We start from the raw sequence: 19,405 nt of genomic DNA on the forward strand, positions 1-19,405 counted from the left end.
ATTAAATCTATAGATTGCCTTGGGTAGCATGGCCATTTTAACAACATTAATGCTTCCAATCCAAGAGTATGGGATATCTTTCCCTTTCTCTGTATCATTTTCAATTTTCTTCATCAATGTCTTACTGTTTTTAAATTATAGGTCTTTCACCTTCTGCCTTTGTAAGAATCAATTAATTATATTTGTATACATCTGCATCTGAGTTCTTTATTATATTCCATTGACCTAGGTATCTATTTTATTATCAGTAACATGCTACCTTGATTACTAAAGGTGAAATCATGCTGTGAGAGTCCTCCAACTTTGTTTCCATACTCCCACACTGTGTTGACACTTCTAGGTACTTTTCCTTTCCGTAGGAAACTCAGGATCGGTTTGTTAAGACCTCTAAAATAGCTATCTAGAACTTTGGCTGAGATACTTTTCAATCCATATCAAGCGTGAGAGAATTTATGTCTTAAAAATATTGAGTTTTTCTAATAATGAACATGTAATAACTCAATTTATAAAGATGTCTTTTGATTTATTTTATCAATGTTTTGTACTTTCCAGCAGGCAGATCCTGTATGTGTTTCATTAGATTTATACACAGGTTCCATTTACACTGGTGTCATTGTAAATGATTTCTTTTTTAAAATAATTTTATTCATTTCTGTCTGTGCTGGGTCTGTGTTGCTCTGTAGACTTTTCTCTAGTTGCGGTGGGGGGTGGGGGGTGGGGCTGCTCTCTATTTGCAGTGTGCAGCTTTCTCACTGCCATGGCTCCTCTCACTGTGGAGCACAGGCTCCAGGCGTGTGGGCTCCGCAGTTGGGGCACATGGGCTCAGCAGTTGCAGCTCCCAGGCTCTAGAGCATAGGCTCAGTACCTGTGGCACGCAGCCTTAGCTGCTCTGCAGCATGTGGGATCTTCCTGGACCAGGGAAATGAACCCATGTCTCCTGCATTGACAGGTGGATTCTTCACCACTGAGACACCAGGGAAGCCCAATGATTCTTTTTAAATTATACATTCTGACTGGGTATGGCTGAACTATAGGGAAACAGGCATTTGCATAGTAACCTTATATATTTCCTGTGACTGTGCTGTAATTACTTGTTAGTTCCAAGAGATTTTTGTTAGATAATCTATTTTTCCACATAGTTGATCATTCTCTCAGAAAATACAGTTTTATTTCTACCTTTTGAATGTGTGTGTGTATATACATGTATTTCTTCTTCTTTATGAAATTTTTGCCCTATTGTACTAACTAGAACTTCCAACAAAATGTTAAATAGGCATGCTAATTTTAGGAGAAAAGTTTCCAGTCTCAAACCACTTAGAATCATCTCAGTGATAGGTGTTCTAGAGGCATACTGTTTTGTTTGTTTGATTGTTTGATAAAGTAAGGAAGTTTCCACTTATTCTTAGATTGCTGAGAGAGAGTATCATGAACGAGTATTGGCTTTTGTCAAATGTTATTTCTAAATCAATTTATATTTATGACTTTTCCTCTTTAGCCAGTTACTGTGGTAAATTACATTGATTTTTTTTTTTTTTAATGCTGGAACTGCTTCATTTCCCCAGCATACATTCCATTTGGTGTATAATTTTTTCTTATATTTTTTGATTCATTTGCAAATATTTTATTAAGAATTTTTTTTGTTCTCTGTTGATGAGAATTTCTGGATGAGAGTTATCTTTCTATGTAATGTCTTTATCTGGTTTAGTTTATGGTAGCACTACCCTCAAAGAATAAAGCATCGGATGGAATATTACATAAATGTCAATTAAATCAAGTGGATTGAAAGTGCTGTTCAGGTCATCTATATCTTTAATGATTTTCTGCCTGCCTTAAAAATTCATTACCAACTATTAATAGTGTATTCTCTCTCACAATAAAAGTTAAAAAAATTGAAAGGAAAACAGTTGTTTAAAAAATCAGCAACTAAATATCAGATATGAAGCAAAGAAAGTAAAAATCCATCCTGGCTGTGTTCTGAGTACTGTGGAAAGTGTGCCCATGAACATTTAGTACTTAGAGACCAACTGTGACTGGTTCACATTTCCTCTTTGCAGGAACAAATCTGGGGAAGGAGTTGCCCACTTGAAATCACATTACCCAGTCTTCCCCCAGCTTGGATTTCAGGAGGCTCATGTGACCTGTTCTAAGCCACAGAATGCCTACAGAAGTGCAGTAAATATATTTCAAACCATTGTTTGAGAAAGATTTGTGACTTCCTCACCTTTTCTGTTTTCATTTCATTTCTTATGGCTGAAACTCAGGGCAATTTTTGGAGTTACTTTTCTAGAAGGCACATCTTTTATAGCTGGAACCCCAGAGACTGTGTGGAACAGACCATGGCTCACCTAACTCTGGAATGGCACCTACTCTTGGAATGTTAAAAGAGTAAGAACTTTTTTGTTTACTACTATATTCAGCTACTGATTTTATCATATACAATATAGTACATATTGTTACCATAACAAATATAATAATCTGTCCTTCTTTCCCACAAGATCTGGAGGAATAGAAAAAAAGGACAACAGACAGGTGCAGAAAATGACAGGCAATTTACAAAAGCAAAATAAAACTACAACAATAATAGCAAAAGTTTAAAATGCAGGCTTATTTAGGACTGTCATTTAAAGAGAATATTATTTTTTGCCAGCCACATGCATTAATAATTAGAATCTAGTCATTCATGTGATGTTATAACTACTTATCTAATTAACTTTCAAATTTTTTAACAAACCATAGATGAAAAATTCCCTAACTAAATGTGAGAAACAAATAATATATTCTTACCTGAATACAGTGTTCTGTTCATGTCATCCCTATACCCACAAAATGAGAAAAGTAAACATAAAAATTCTTTTTCATTAAAGTAAAATTATGCACTTTAACATTTTAAGTGTTATTTTTAAAAAGCATTAACCATGAGTTGACAATTAAAATTGCCTAAGTTCATTTTCAAGTAATTGGGAAAAATTATCTCTGAAACACACACACACTCACACATACACAACAATTTTCCTTCTTTTCTAGGAAATAAAAATAAGTAATGGAAGATAACTCTTCATGTAATCCTGTATTTTAACAATATATTCATCATATAAAACACGAAAGATTAAAAATAGATTTACAGTGTAGCTTCTTTAGCGTATCAAAACATGACTGATAAAAACTGTGAAAATAAAATTACAGGTGAAGAATTTTCTTCAGAAGGGTAAAAATGACCAAAGGAAATGAATGAGATTCAGACTTTAGAAAATAGCAGCCCTGAATTACACAGTCCTTCATAAGCTCTGTTAGCATTTAATAACCTCTCTCAAATTACAAAGTTTCCATTTAGTAATTAGAAAAGAGTATTTGCCTTTACATTTTATATGATGTACCTGTGTTCAAATTCAGATCTCTAATTTAATTCATATTATAATATCTTAAAATAAACAACTATTTTGGAAAGTTTTATTAATAAGGATGGGCCTATTTTCAGCCAAAGCTTATGAGTAAATTTCTGTGAGCATGCTAGACGAGAACATTATTACACAAAATTCTACTCCCTCAGCATTCATCTGTGAGAAGGTTTCTGGACAGAACCTGAAGAAACTGACTTCACTCAAGTAATTTATGATATAATAATAAAAAGCAAGAGCTAACAATTTTTTAACTCTACCTGTATAAAAGGACCTTCACTATTTTATTTTGATTATTCATGTTCTTGAATACTAAAAACAGGATGGGTGCCAATCATTATTCTAGTTTAACAGATGAGGAAACTTTACCACTAAATGACTTAGTAGCAAAGTGGCCAAATTATTACAACTCTTAAAATCAAGAGATGAGACAAACTGAGGTATCTCCAATTCCATGTTCTTTACCCATGCTTTGCACTAAATTTCAACCATTTTCTCTCTCCTTTTTAACCAGATGACACACCAAGGTCGTAGCCTACTTCAGTGTCTTTTTTTTAAACCCCCTCTTCCCCTTCAATGTCTTTTTTGATCTCTCCCTGCTTTTCCCCTTCACTCCTCCTTTCAGTGTCTCTTTCTCCCTGCTGGACTTATGTTTTAAACATTACTCATGTTTCAATGATCATGATTTTACTATTTAGATCAATGTAATTACTGCATACCCAAGATAAAAAAATGTGTGTGATGGTACTTACTGGAACCCCTGTGATTGTGAGAGAGAGACAGTAGGGCTACTTCTGTTAACTGTGATAGATCATCAGAGAATACAAGATCAAGAATGTCAGGAAGGCAAGAATAGGGTCCAAAGGTCTGGCTGGGTATATCAATTTTCTGTGGTTGCTTTGAGGAACTGCCACAAACTGGGTGCTCAAAACAACAGAACTTTTTTTTTCCCTTGTAGGAGAAGCCAAAGGCACCCACTCCAGTACTCTTGCCTGAAAATCCCATGGACGGAGGAGCCTGGTGGGCTGCAGTCCATGGTGTCACTAAGAGTCGGACACGACTCAGCGACTTCACTTTCACTTTTCACCTTCATGCACTGGAGAAGGAAATGGCAACCCACTCCAGTGTTCTTGCCTGGAGAATCCCAGGGAGGGGGGAGCCTGGTGGGCTGCCGTCTATGGGGTCGCACAGAGTCGGACACGACTGAAGCTACTTAGCAGCAGCAGCAGCAGCAGCAGTTCTTGAAGTCAAAGTCTAAAATCTGTGGTGACAGGGTTACATTCCCTCTGGGCAAACTAACAGAGAGTCCTTCCTTGATTATTACCATTTTTGATGTATTTTGGCAACCCTGATTTTTCTCTGCTCATGGCCACATCACTCCAGTCTCTGCCTCAGTCTTCACATCACCTTCCCTGGGTTCTCAGAAAATTCCCTCATGCCCCTTCCTAGTTAGTAGTCTCCAAGAACCACTCCTCTCATGTCTATCTCTAGATTAACTTCAAATAAATCCATAACTGAGATAAATGGAGTAATTTATAAATTAAATTTATACAAATCCATATAAATAGTATTCATATAGGAGGTATCACTGAAAGATTATCCACTAAGCTCCAAAGAAATAGTGAAAGTGAAGGTCACTCAGTTGTGTCCGACTCTTTGTGACCCCATTCTTGAGGCCAGAATCCTGGAGTGGATAGTCTTTCCCTTCTCCAGGGGATCTTCCCAACCCAAGGATCAAACCCAAGTCTCCTGCATTGCAGATGGATTCTTTACCAGCTGAGGCTCAAGCGAAGCCCAAGAATACTGGAGTGGGTAGCCTATTCCTTCCCCAGGGAATCTTCCTGACCCAGGAATTAAACCAAGGTCTCCTGCATTGCAGACGGATTCTTTACCAACTGAGCTATCAGGGAAGCCCATAGAAATAACCCTAATGATAAATAATGGGGTTTCAATTCAACTGAAGAACCTCGTCAGACCACTGAAATCACACACTATGGGCAATCATCCTTTCAAAACACCAGTTAAGAGACAGAAACCATTCAAAATGTCATTTATAAATTTCATGAGCAATAAGATTGTAGGGAAAACTACCATGAATGTAAATTTTACCTATTTAACTTATTACCTGAATATGTGCATTTTGAGAAAATGAGGGACAAGTTATAACTAAATAAAATCATGTAACCTACTAAAACTTGGTAGAAAACTGATATGTAGAAGTACTAAGTTTAGGACTCCTAGTAACTTAGTATACGACATTAAAAAGCTATTTTAATTTTGTGTCACTCAGTGCTCTAAATAGAAAATAAATATTAAAAAGTTATGTCTGCTAGACCTAGATAAATGCTTCAAGAATATTAATATAACATGTTATGCAAAACTTTAAGCACCACATAATTAATAATATTGTAATCAACTTGAATTTTTTAATTATTTTCACAGTTAAAGATAAGAGTGCCACCTTACCCTGTGTGCATACTTTTAATTTACCACCATATCAGATTATATGAAAATCTGTCCCCATGAATAGAAGCTGCTTTAGAAAAAGTTAGTTTAAAAATAGAACTTTTAGTAAAACTATCTCCTTGGCAAGGAGACAATTTTTCACAGTGGCTGACAGCATATTGACCTAAGTATTAAACTAAGCATTGTCCTGAAAATATTTTGTATCTTTAAATTTCTTAAAAGCAAGTTTTAAATGGTTTTATATATACATAGTTGTATGTAGACAGCTCTTCTCACAGAACTATATGGATGCAAATTTATACAATTTTTCTTTGTAATTTCAAAGAGCAATAAGCTATTCTTTTAATCTCCTAATCTAACAGTAAGTATCCTGGCAGTATGATGCCTGTAAAGTTCTGGAAGCCTGCAGAACTTCCTACTTTCCCTCATATCTCAGCACATCCACCAGCTCTACAAGGCCAGGCTTGTAGCCTCACCCTCTGTTGCCCACTATGACTATTTGAGAAAGAAAGTTAGTTGCTCAGGTGTGTCCAACTCTCTGTGACCCTGTGGACTCTAGCCCGCCAGGCTCCTAGGTTCACAGAATTCTCCAGGTAGGAATACTTGAGTGGGTTGTCGTTTCCTTCTCTGTCTATGACTATTTGGCATCACTTTTTTTTTTTTTTTTTTGGAGTCAAACTTTTTGTATATATGTATGGGTCACAAAGAGTCAGACATGACTGAGTGACTAACACTTTCACTTCATGCATAAATGAATTGAACTACAGTTGATTTACAGTATTATATTAGTTTCAGGTATATAGCAAGGAGATCCAATCAGTCCATCCTAAAGAAAATCAGTCCTGAATATTCATTGGAAGGACTGATGCTGAAGCTGAAACTACAATCCTTGGGCCACCTGATGCAAAGAACTGACTCATTTGAAAAGACCTGATGCTGGGAAAGATTGAAGGTGGGAGGAGAAGGGGATGACAGAGGATGAGATGGTTGGATGGCATCACTGACTCAATGGACATGAGTTTGAGTGAACTCCGGGAGTTAGTGATGGACAGGGAAGCCTGGTGTGCTGCAGTCCATGGGATCACAAAGAGTTGGACACGACTGAGTAACTGAACTGAACTGATATAGCAGAGTGATTCAGTATTTTTACAGATTATACTCTCTTAAAACATATTATAGGATAATGGTTATAATTCTTTGTGCTAAACAAAATATGTTGTTTGATTATCTGCTTCATACCTACTAGTTTGTATCTCTTAATGCCATATGCTTATTAACATGTCCCTCCCTCTCTCCCCTCTCCACTGGTAAACACTAATTTGCTTTCTTTATCTACTGAGTCCATTTCTGTTACTTTTCAGATTCTACATATAAGTGATATCCTACAGTATTCTTCATTCTCTGTCTCACTTATTTACACTAAGCATAATCTTCTCTAGGTCCATCCACATTTCTTAAAATGCAGAATCTCATTCTCTTTTAAAGCTAAGTAATATTCCGTTGTATGCATCAACCACATCTTCTTTATCCACTCATCTTTGGTGGTCACTTGGGTTTCTTCCACATTTTGGATTTAAATTCTGGCTCACCGCTTAGTTACTCAGTGACCTTGGGCAATTTTATTTATTCTTTTATGCATTAGGGCTATCATATATAAATAGGAATACCAATAGTAATTCTCCCATAAAATTGCTGTGATGATTCAATGAACTAAAGTTAAAGGAGTGCTTAGAAGAGTGCCTGGAAACCTGTAAATATTTAACAAAAATGAGTGAATAATGGTGATGATGATGATTCAAATATTCTGCCTCAACTTTCTACACAGCCATACACTGTGGCTGCTGCTGCTGCTAAGTCACTTCAGTCGTGTCCGACTCTGTGTGACCCCATAGAGGGCAGCCTACCAGGCTCCCCAGTCCCTGGGATTCTCCAGGCAAGAACACTGGAGTGGGTTGCCGTTTCCTTCTCCAACACATAAAAGTGAAAAGTGAAAGTGAAGTTGCTCAGTCGTGTCTGACTTAGCGACCCCATGGACTGCAGCCCACCAGGCTCCTCCGTCCATGGGATTTTCCAGGCAAGAGTACTGGAGTGGGGTGCCATTGCCTTCTCCAACTATTTGCACAGATAATGCTAAAGGCCAGAGTTGGGAGAGTAAATGTGCTATGTACTGCCATGTGACAGGAGCTAAGCTCAACACTGGAGATGGAGATTAAACTGTGAACAAAACTGTGAACTGTAAAATAAGAGTTAACCATCTAGTATATACAAAGAAGTATATAGGATATGATATGAACAGACTACATAATAATTACTTGTGCATACACATTATGTCTGTCTCTTCTCTGATCTATTACATACCTTATAATATTTATTCTGTTCACTCATTTTCATATATGAGCTATAATATCTTACTTATAAGTTTAATTCTATGAGGACAGTTCCATACCATCTATATTTCTACTGCCCTGTACCTAATTATATCTCAACTTTGGACCTAGGTGTTTTAGAAAGTGGGTAAATCCTGTAATTTTCATAATGTTTAGCTAATGTTAGGATTTTATTCATGACTCTGAGAACATTGAGAAGATACTCCTTTATAAATTAGCACAGCCACAAAATAAAAATTATAGGAATTATATCATATTGTTATGATTAGGGACTGAACTGTTGACCCTCAAGCTCTGCAGGATCTTCTTGAACTGAAACCTATTTCTTTCTTGAAAAAGACATATATAGTCCAACGCTTCTCCTTTGGGAACCTGGCAGCAAAACAATAAATCTCTGTAGGGTATTTTAATCTTCAGGGGATGGCAGGATTCATTCTCCCATGAATAGGAGAAAAAGATTCCTGGCTGAATACAGACTCAGAAGCCACTACAGAAAACATGGTTTTGAAAATGTTGTCAACCAAATGTGGGAGAAATGAGTAGACTGTGGTAGAATGGATGGGAATGCCAAAGAGGGACTAGTGATCTATTACCATCAAGTGATGCTGCTGTAGGTGGTGCTATGCTGAGATTAGTGAATACAGCTGTCCATTCACTCTCTCTGATCACTAATTCCAGTGCAAGCACTACCACTGCAGAATCAAAAATCAAAGAGCAACACTGGATGATTTAAATATAGACATATGTTAGGCTAATGAACTTTTCAACAAGTTATATGCTTAAGTAAATACATAAAAGAGCTAAACACCCACAGATCACTTCATATATGAAATGTATTATTCCAATTTTGCAAATACTGCACATATTAAGTAATTTAATGCTTATAACTCTTTGAAGTAGTGCTATTTATCTTCACTTTATCCTCACTTTACACATGAAGAGACTGAGGCACACAGAATTTAAGTGACTTGCCTGCAAGAAGTCAGACCTTAGAATCTGGTCACTGACCCTGCATGGTGACTCAACAGTTATTTTTCCATTCACCTGCTAACCACAGTCCCAAATTAAAACCGATAAAAAAGTATAGCAAGAGACCGATAAGAACACTTACAGGAAGCCTAGAGGTAATGAGACTCCTGAAGAAGCTGAAGAGCTAATGAGTCATCTGTGAATAAACTGCGAATTTGTTTTTCAGTGTCTTTTTCAATCTGGCATCTTTCACAACCACTAAAATAAATTTTCAAAAACAACGAACAGCAGAAATAATAAAGCCTGGGGCAAGTGTTGGTTTATTTGCCTGCTAAGCAGTAGCTGTAAATTTATACTGCGTTCCTTCATAACTGAATTTAGAATTCCAGCCACCATGAATAAGACATTCTCAAAATGCTTAGACACCCCAGCAGATACCTCTAAGCTCTTGAAGCTCTTGAACCTACTGCACACCCACTGAGGCATGGTGTCCACTGTCGGACATAGAGCCCCTGAAAACCAGGCTGCACCACTGTATCTGCCCTGATCATGCAGTTCCACGGATATAGTAGCACTTCAGTTCTAGAGTGGGACTATTCTTCATACGCACTCTATGAGGCTCTGATTCCTCAGAAATATTGAGGAACAGAATGTGGACAAAAGAGAGATAAATATTACAGTCACTGATTAATGAGTCAAGAAAGAACACTATGAGCTTGTCACGAGGCTGGTGATGTTCTGTTCTGCAACACAGGCATGTGTACATGTGTGTGTATACATATATGCACATACTCTACTTTGCCTTTCTGGAGCAGTGACTCTGTCCAATTCATCTCTATTTCTCTTAGTTACTACAAAACCTGCCAGGTTTAGGCACTGATACTTACACCTGTATGAGTTAGGTTTATTATTTATATGTTCCAGCTTCCCTTGTGGCTCAGCCATAAAGAATCCAAGTGCAAGTTTGATCTCTGGGTTGGGAACGTGGCTTGGAGAAGGAAATGGCAAACCACTGTGGTATTCTTGTCTGGAGAATTCCATGGATGGCAGGCTATAGTCCATGGGGTGGCAAAGAGATGGACATGACTCAGCAACTAAACAACAAAAATTTATATGTCCATGTCGTTTTTCCTCATCTTTGAAAAAAAATTGAAATAACACAATGCAGGGTTTGGAGGAGGATTAAGGGAAATGAAATACATAATTACCAGCACCTTTTAATCTATCAGTAAATATTATCTGTCATTATTTTCATCAGTTTGTTTGAACTTCATGTTAACCCTTGAATAGCTAAGACTCTGAAAGATAAAGAGACAGTTTCAGAAAGGCCAACTTAATTGCTGAAATTCTTATCTGTAATACGCAGAAGACTGATAATTCTTTTATTGAGTAGTTTTTTTAAAAACTGAACTTGATTTAGAAATTAATAGTTCATTTTTTCATGATCATCTGACATGAACAGATGACTTATTTGGTCATCTGATGTGATCAGACGACTCACTGGAAAAGTCCCTGATGCTGGGAAAGATCGAGCTGGGAAAGTCCCAGAAGGAGAGAGCATCAGAGAATGAGATGGCTGAATAGCATACCGATGCAATGAATATGAACTTGGGCAAACTCTGGGAGATGGTGATGGACAGGGAGGCTTGGCGTGCTGTGGTCTGCAAAGAGTCGGACACAAGTGGGCAACTGAAAAACAACAACAAGATCATTTTTCATACCTGAGCCTCAACCAATCCTATTCTGGCCATCATTTTACAGTTTTCAGTTCAGTTCAGTCGCTCAGTCATGTCTGACTCTTTGCAACTCCATGAATCGCAGCACGCCAGGCCGCCCTGTCCATCACCAACTCCCGGACTTCACCCAGACTCACATGCATCGAGTCAGTGATACCATCCAGCCATGTCATCCTCTGTCGTCCCCTTCTCCTCCTGCCCCTAATCCCTCCCAGCATCAGTCTTTTCCAGTGAGTCAACTCTTCGCATGAGGTGGCCAAAGTACTGGAGTTTCAGCTTTAGCATCATTCCTTCCAAAGAAATCCCAGGGCTGAGCTCCTTCAGAATGGACTGGTTGGATCTCCTTGCAGTCCAAGGGGCTCTCAAGAGTCTTCTTCACACCACAGTTCAAAAGCATCAATTCTTTGGCACTCAGCCTTCTTCACAGTCCAACTCTCACATCCATACATGACCACAGGAAAAACCATAGCCTTGACTAGACGAACCTTTGTTGGCAAAGTAATGTCTCTGCTTTTGAATATGCTATCTAGGTTGGTCATAACTTTCTTTCCAAGGAGTAAGGGTCTTTTAATTTCATGGCTGCAATCACCATCTGCAGTGATTTTGGAGCCCCAAAAAATAAAGTCTGACACTGTTTCCACTGTTTCCCCATCTATTTCCCATGAAGTGGTGGGACCAGATGCCATGATCTTCGTTTTCTGAATGTTGAGCTTTAAGCCAACTTTTTCACTCTCCACTTTCACTTTTATCAAGAAGCTTTTGAGTTCCTCTTCACTTTCTGCCATAAGGGTGGTGTCATCTGCATATCTGAGGTTATTGATATTTCTCCCAGCAATCTTGATTCCAGCTTGTGTTTCTTCCAGCCCAGCGTTTCTCATGATGTACTCTGCATATAAGTTAAATAAACAGGGTGACAATATACACCCTTGATGAACTCCTTTTCCTATTTGGAACCAGTCTGTTGTTCCATGTCCAGTTCTAACTGTTGTTTCCTGACCTGCATACAGATTTCTCAAGAGGCAGATCAGGTGGTCTGGTATTCCCATCTCTTTCAGAATTTCCCACAGTTTATTGTGATCCACACAGTCAAAGGCTTTGGCATAGTCAATAAAGCAGAAATAGATGTTTTTCTGGAATTCTCTTGCTTTTTCCGTGATCCAGCGGATGTTGGCAATTTGATCTCTGGTTCCCCTGCCTTTTCTAAAACCAGCTTGAACATCTGGAAGTTCATGGTTCATGTATTGCTGAAGCCTGGCTTGGAGAATTTTGAGCATTACTTTACTAGCGTGTGAGATGAGTGCAATTGTGTGGTAGTTTGAGCATTCTTTGGCATTGCCTTTCTTTGGGATTGGAATGAAAACTGACCTTTTGCAGTCCTGTGGCCACTGCTGAGTTTTCCAAATTTGCTGGCATATTGAGAGCAGCACTTTCACAGCATCATCTTTCAGGATTTGAAATAGCTCAACTGGAATTCCATCACCTCCACAAAGCTTTTTTCATAGTGATGCTTTTTAAGGCCCGCTTGACTTCACATTCCAGGATGTCTAGCTCTAGGTCTGTGATACAGTTTTTACATTTTTAAAAACATGTAAAAATGCTGTGGTTGGGCTTCCCTGGTGTCTCAGTGGCAAACAGTCTGTCTGCCAATGTAGCAGACGTGAGTTTGATCCCTGATACAGGAAGATCCCACATGCAGTGGAGCAACTAAGCCAGGGCACTACAAGTATTGAGCCTGAGCTCTAGAACCAGAGGACCACAGCAACTGATCTCACAAGCCACACCTACTGAAGCCTGCCCACCCTACAGCCACACTCGGCAACAAGTCACCAGAATGAGAAGCCGGCACACCACGACAGAGTAGCTCCCACTCGTCACAACTAGAGGAAAGCCCACACAGCAACGAAGAGCTAGCATGGCCAAAACTAAATATTAATAAATAAATACAATTATATACATAAAAGGCTATGGTCAAGTCTGCATTTTCCAAATTATCTGGGACATACGCATCCTTCCTCTTCCCTAAACAAAAAGGATTAGAGATTTCCACTTTACACAGATAAAGAGCTCACACAGATAAAGAGCTCAAGAGCCCTCACTCCCATCCTGTCAATATGGAAAAAGCTGAACAAAGTCAAAATCAACCACTCTGCTTAAATCTATCAGAGAACTGAGGGTAAACTTCTAACCAGAAAACTGGAGATAAAGGAGATGTAGTGAATCACAGCTTACTTGGAGTAGGAGGAGCTGAAGCCTGTAACTGCCTGGAAAACAAGATTTCATTGATTAATTGCTGGAGACTGATTGTGAACTAGCTTCCAAACTTAAAAGAAGGCCAGTTTTACAGGGACCCTCACATTTGACAAGGTTTACCTCCAAAAGCCCCAAGATTAGACTGCACTTGGGTCAAGAGGAGGCGGAAGGAAGCCATTTTGAAATCTGCCCAGAGCTTTCTGTCTCTAAAAAAACGCCTGACCTAAAGAGAAACAACTTTACCAGAACTTTCAATTATTTAGGGGAAGAAACGTGACTCCCTCCGAGGCTTCCTATATCTCCTAAGAGAAGGATAAAAGGCTAAACAACTCTTCTGAAGGCCAAAGCCAAGGGACTCTGGTCCTGTAAATATGGAGATATAGTCATAAGATTACAGAAACATTCCCCTCAAATATCTCATCACCACATCAGCAGTATAACATGGATTGTAAATCAAAGAACTGAAAGCCACAGGCTCTAGTTTAGATGGAGTTTCCAGGGAAATTCAAAGACAAAGGGAAAGACAAAATAAGGGCTGCAGAGGAGACCGAACCCTCTGACACACATTAAACACAGCTTAACTCCAGTCAGATAAACATAAATTCTCACACTAAAAGCCCATTTAACCAAGTACATATTAGCTGATAGATCATGTCTGGGTCTCAACAGAAAATTAAAAGTCATGCTAAAAGGCAAGGAAAAAATACAGCCTAAAAATAAAAAGCAAGCAAGAGTACTGGACACAGATACAGTGGCAATTTTGGAATTATAGATATGAAATCTTAAGTAACCATAATTAAGGAAATAACTAGAAAAAGGGGGCAATATGCAAGAAAAGATGTATAATGTAAGCTGAGAGATGACAATTCTATGAAAGAAATTTTTTTAATAGTAGACATAAAAAAACACTGTAACAAAAATAAAGAATGCCTATGATCTGTGATGAGTTCATTAGTAAAATGGACATAACTGAGGAAAGATTCAGGGCACTTGAAGATAACGCTAATGAAAACTTCCCAAATTGAAAAGCAAAGAGAGAAAGGAATGAAAGAAACAAAAAAAGGAACAGAATATCCAGGAATAATAAGAATACCAAATATCAATAAACAACCCATAATAAGAGTAGAAAAGGGTTTTATTTGAGCCAAACTATGGACGATAGCCCAGGAGACACAGAATCAATAACACTTGAACTGTGGTCTGTTTGACTACAAAATGGGAAAGTCTTATAAAGGCAAAACCCACAAAATTACGTTAAGTTGTTTGCCAAGAATTAGGACTGGAGCTGGCAAGAAGCAAGGGTGCTTATTAGAAGGAAGGACTAGCTGGGATTGGAAATGACAGCCTTGTTACAAGGGGACACCATAAGACCATAAGATTGCTGTTGGCAGATGCTGGCAGATATTGTTTTGAGAAAGACATGAATGTCCTTGAATCTGATACAGTTCAGAAAGTTCAAGTTCTCAGTGATACAGGAACACGTCTGAAACCATATCCACAATGGCCATCTGGCTCTATTCTGGATATCCGAACCACCGTTACTCCATTTTGTTCTTTTCTTTAATAGTTAAAACAGATATACAACGTATTTTTGACAGGCCATAAAACAGGCTATTCTGGTTAACATAAATTCAAGTAAAATTAGGTAGAATCTAGAATAACTTCCTCATGCCTCAGTATATGAAAATTCCGTCCACCAGAAAGAAGCAGAGGATATCTGAAATAACAATGAATAAGACTTTTCCAAAATTAATGACAGATAACGAATTACAGATCCAAGAAGCTCTAAAAAAATTAAGCAGGATAAGTGCCAAAAATGTACAACTAGGCATATCCATTTTCAAACCACAGAACATCAAAGGTAAGTAAAAAACCTAGAAAGAAGCCAGAGGTGGGTAGGGGATGGGATAAATTACCTACAGAGAAACAAAGACATATATTACACTGGACTTATCTTTAGAAAACTTGCATACAAGCAGAGGGTGGAGTGAAATATCTGAAGAGTTGAAGAAAAAATACAGTAAAACATAATTCTGTATCCAACATAATTATCATTGAAAAGTGAAGAAAAAAAGTCTTTCTCAAATAAAAGATGACGGAATTTGGTCACTATTGAAACAACCTGTGGAAAATTCTTAAAGAGATTGGAATACCAGACCATCTTACCTGCCTCCTGAGAAGTTGGTAAGCAGTTCAAGAAGCAATAGTTAGAACGGGACATGTAGTAACAGACTGGTTCCAAATTCGGAAAGGAGTACGTCAAGGCTGTATATTGTGACCCTACGTATTTAACTTATGTGCAGAGTACTTCATGTGAAATGCCAGGCTGGATGAAGCACAAGCTGGAATCAAGATTGCTGGGAGAAACATCAATAACCTCGGAAATGCAGATGCCACCACCCTTATGGCAGAAAGCAAAGAAGAACAAAAGAGCCTCTTGAAGAAAGTGAAAGAGGAGAGTGAAAAAGTTGACTTAAAACTCAGCATTCAATAAACTGAGATCATGGCATCTGGGCCCATCAGTTCAGTTCAGTTCAGTTGCTCAGTCATGACCAACTCTTTGCAACCCCATGGATTACAGTACGCCAGGCCTCCCTGTCCATCACCAACTCCCAGAATTTATTCAAACTCATGTCCATTGAGTCGGTGATGCCATCCAACCATCTCATCCTCTGTCGTCCCCTTCTCATCCCACCTTCAATTTTTCCCAGTATCAGGGACTTTTCAAATGAGTCAGTTCTTCGTATCAGGTGGTCAAAGTATTGGAGTTTCAGCTTCAGCATCAATCCTTCCAATGAATATTCAGGACTGATTTCCTTTAGGATGGACTGGTTGGATTTCATGGCAAAAAAGTGGGGGGTTCCATTTATCTTCTTAGGCTCCAAAATCATTGCAGATGTTGACTACAGCCATGAAATTTAAAGACATTTGCTCCCTGGAAGAAAAGCTATGACCAACCTAGACAGCGTATTAAAAAGCAGAGACATTACTTTGCCCACAATTGTTCATCTAGTCAAAGTTTGATTTTTTCAGTAGTCAAGTATGGATATGAGAGTTGGATTATAAAGAAAGCTGAACACTGAAGAATTGATGCTTTTGAACTATAGTGTTGGAAAAGACTCTTGAGAGTCCCTTGGACTGCAAGGAGATTAAACCAGGCAGAACAACAGAACAATTCTACAGAACCAGCAAAACAATCCTAAAGAAAGCAGTCCTGGGTGTTCATTGGAAGGACTAATGCTGAAGCTAAATCTCCAATACTTTGGCCACCTAATGTAAGAACTGACTCATTGGAAAAGACCCTGATGCTGGGAAAGAGTGAAGGCAGGAGGAGAAGGGGACGATAAAGGAGATGGTTGGATGGCATCACCAACTCGATGGACATGAGTTTGAGCAAGCTCTGGGAGTTGGTGTTGGCCAGGGCGGGGCTGGTGTGCTGCAGTCCATGGGGTCGTAGAGTCAGACAGGACTGAGGGCCTGAACTGAACTGAACTGAACTGAAGAAACCTTGCAGAAAAATGTTAACAGATGTCCTTCAGAAAGAAAAAAATTTTGTACACTAAGATATACACTTGAGAGCAGGTAAGAACAAAGCAAAAGAGTGGATGGTTTGCTATTCTGATACTGCTCTATGAGATTGACAGGAGGCATAGAACCCAAGGTTTCTCCACCAGGTGGGAGAGAGAGAACTAGAGAATGTCTCCAAAGCCCTAGCCTTTGGGTGTGCCACCCAAGAGTCTGGTGTTTGTCTTGCCTAATTGAAGCACAGATGGAACCCTTACAGTTTCATGGAGGCAACTAAGCATAAAAGAGAAGGGGTGGGCAGTCTGCTGTGCCCAGCACAGCTCAGCGTATCTGTAAGAAGGTACAGAACTCAAGGTTTCGCCACAGGTAAGGGGGAAGAGAAGTGAAATGTGACTGAAAAGTCCTAGCCAGAGCTAAAGCAGTGAGATATCATAGAGAGCAAGAGATTATGGACTCCTTAAGAGAGAGAGAGAGAGAGAGAGAGAGAGAGCAGAAAAATCCATTCTAAATAGGAATCTAAATGAATGAGTTCAGAGAATACACATCCATAGGAAAGATTAGAGAGACTCCTAGAATCTCTAGTGAGGTCTTAGTAAAGGTTTTCTCTGTCAAAGCCAGTCTGTAAAGACTGCAGAGGTGGGTATTTCTTCAAATGCAGATTCTAATGCAAAGCTACAAGGAACACAAAGAATCAGGGAAACGTGACACAGTCAACGGAACAAAAGTCTACAAACAATAAATGCTGGAGAAAAGGGACCCTCCTACATTGTTGGTGGGAATGTAAATTGGTGCAGCTACTATGGAAAACAATGTGAATGTTCCTTAAAAAAATAAAAAATAGAGCAACCATATGATCCAGCAATGCCATTCCTGGGCATATATCTGGAAAACATGAAAACTCTTAATTCAAAAAAATACATGCATAGCAATATTCATGGCAGCACTATTTAAAATAGCTAAGACAAAGAATCAACTTGTGTCCATCAACAGATGAACAGATGAATGTATCAAGAAATGGTATATATGTACAAACATAAAACTCAGCCATAAAAGAAGGAAATATTGCCATTAGCATCAGTATGGATGGACCTAGAGATGATCATATGAAGTGAAGTCAGAAAGACAAATATCACATGGTATCACACATGGAATCTAAAAAATGATACAAGGGAAATTATTTACAAAATAAAAACAGACTCAGACATAGAAAACAAACTTATGGTTACCAAATGTAAAGGAGAAGAGGGATAAAATAGGAGAGTTTCAGATTAACACATGCACATTACTATATACAATATAAACAATAAGGACCTACTGTATAACAGAGGGAACTGTACTCAATATCTTATAATAACCTATAATGGAAAAAATATGAAAAACAATCAATTTGGTATACACCTGAAACTAGCACAAAATTATAAATCAACTATAGTTCAATAAAAAAGATTTTTAAGAAATCAAGTATATAAGCAACAGAACAAAATAAATCTCAAATAACTGACCATTAAGAAAGTGAGATTGAGGAATGACAATATAATTACGATGAAATAAACCTGGGAAAGCAAGGAGGGATCCTCCCCTAGAGGTTTCAGTGTGACCACAGCCTTGCCAACAACTTGAACGTGAACTTTTAGCATCCCACAGTGAGAGAATAAACTTCTGTTGTTTTAAACAATTCAGTTCATAGCAATTTGTTATGGCAGTCCTGGAAGGCTAAGAAAGCTTTGTATGATTATGGCTGGGAATCTTAGCTCCCCAACCAGGGATCAAACCCACGTCTCTTGCCATGGAAGCATGGCATCCTAACCACAGGACTGACGCTGGTTCCTTAAGACAGTTTATTTAGAAACAAAAGCAGAAGGAACAATTCCTACCTCACTCTATGAGGCCAACCTTGTCATAATACCCAATCGGATGAAGACCACACAAGGAAAAAAATCTACAAACCAATAATTTCATCAACAAAGAACCAAAGAATTCTAAATAAAATATATGCAAATGAGTCAAAAAATTTAAGAAAAGAATTACACACCATAACCATGTCAAATTTATGCCAGGGAATCAAGGAAGAATCAGCACATACACACATAAATCAATGTAATTCACTATATCAACTTGCTAGAGAGAAAAAAATAATTATATCAACTGACACAGAAAAACTACTTGACAGAATTCAACACCCACTCATGATAAAACTCTCAACAAAACAGCAGTAAAGAGAAACTTACTTCCTTTAAAGAAGGCCTACTAAACACCTAGAGTTCATATGATTCTTAGTGGCAAGAGACTGGAAGTCTTTCCCCTGAAGATGGAAACAAGGCAAAGATGCCCTCTCTCATCATTCCTATTTAACATTTTACTGGAAGTTCCAGCTAGTACAATAGGACTACAGGAAAAGAAAAAGAAATAAATAAAGAAAGAAGAGAAATACAGGAAGGAAAGAAACACACAGCATACATGTTGAAAACAAAGAAATAAAGCTTCCTTTGTTTCAGAGGGAGTGAGTATCTATTTAGAATACTGAGGATCTACCAAAAAACTCTTTTATTAATCAATTTTAATAAGCTCACAGGAAACGCACATGGTAAATATACAAAAGGAAAATCTTTCCAGTATACCAGCAGTGCAGAATTAAATGTGAAATGAAAAATAATCCATAGCAGTACCAAAATAAATA

At 38.2% G+C, this 19,405-nt stretch overlaps 1 long non-coding RNA gene across 1 annotated transcript in view; it reads left to right on the forward strand.

The window, feature by feature from the left end:
• The window catches only part of LOC112447567 (uncharacterized), a 181,988-nt gene extending 179,465 nt beyond the window's left edge, over positions 1-2,523 (forward strand). The window contains exon 5 of the long non-coding RNA XR_003035768.2: positions 2,055-2,523. This is a non-coding gene — a long non-coding RNA (uncharacterized lncRNA). The remainder of the gene's footprint in view (positions 1-2,054) is intronic.
• The last annotated feature ends 16,882 nt before the right edge of the window (positions 2,524-19,405 follow it).

Source organism: Bos taurus, chromosome 7, assembly GCF_002263795.3.
Source record: "Bos taurus isolate L1 Dominette 01449 registration number 42190680 breed Hereford chromosome 7, ARS-UCD2.0, whole genome shotgun sequence".
In the NCBI taxonomy this organism is placed as follows: Eukaryota; Metazoa; Chordata; class Mammalia; order Artiodactyla; family Bovidae; genus Bos; species Bos taurus.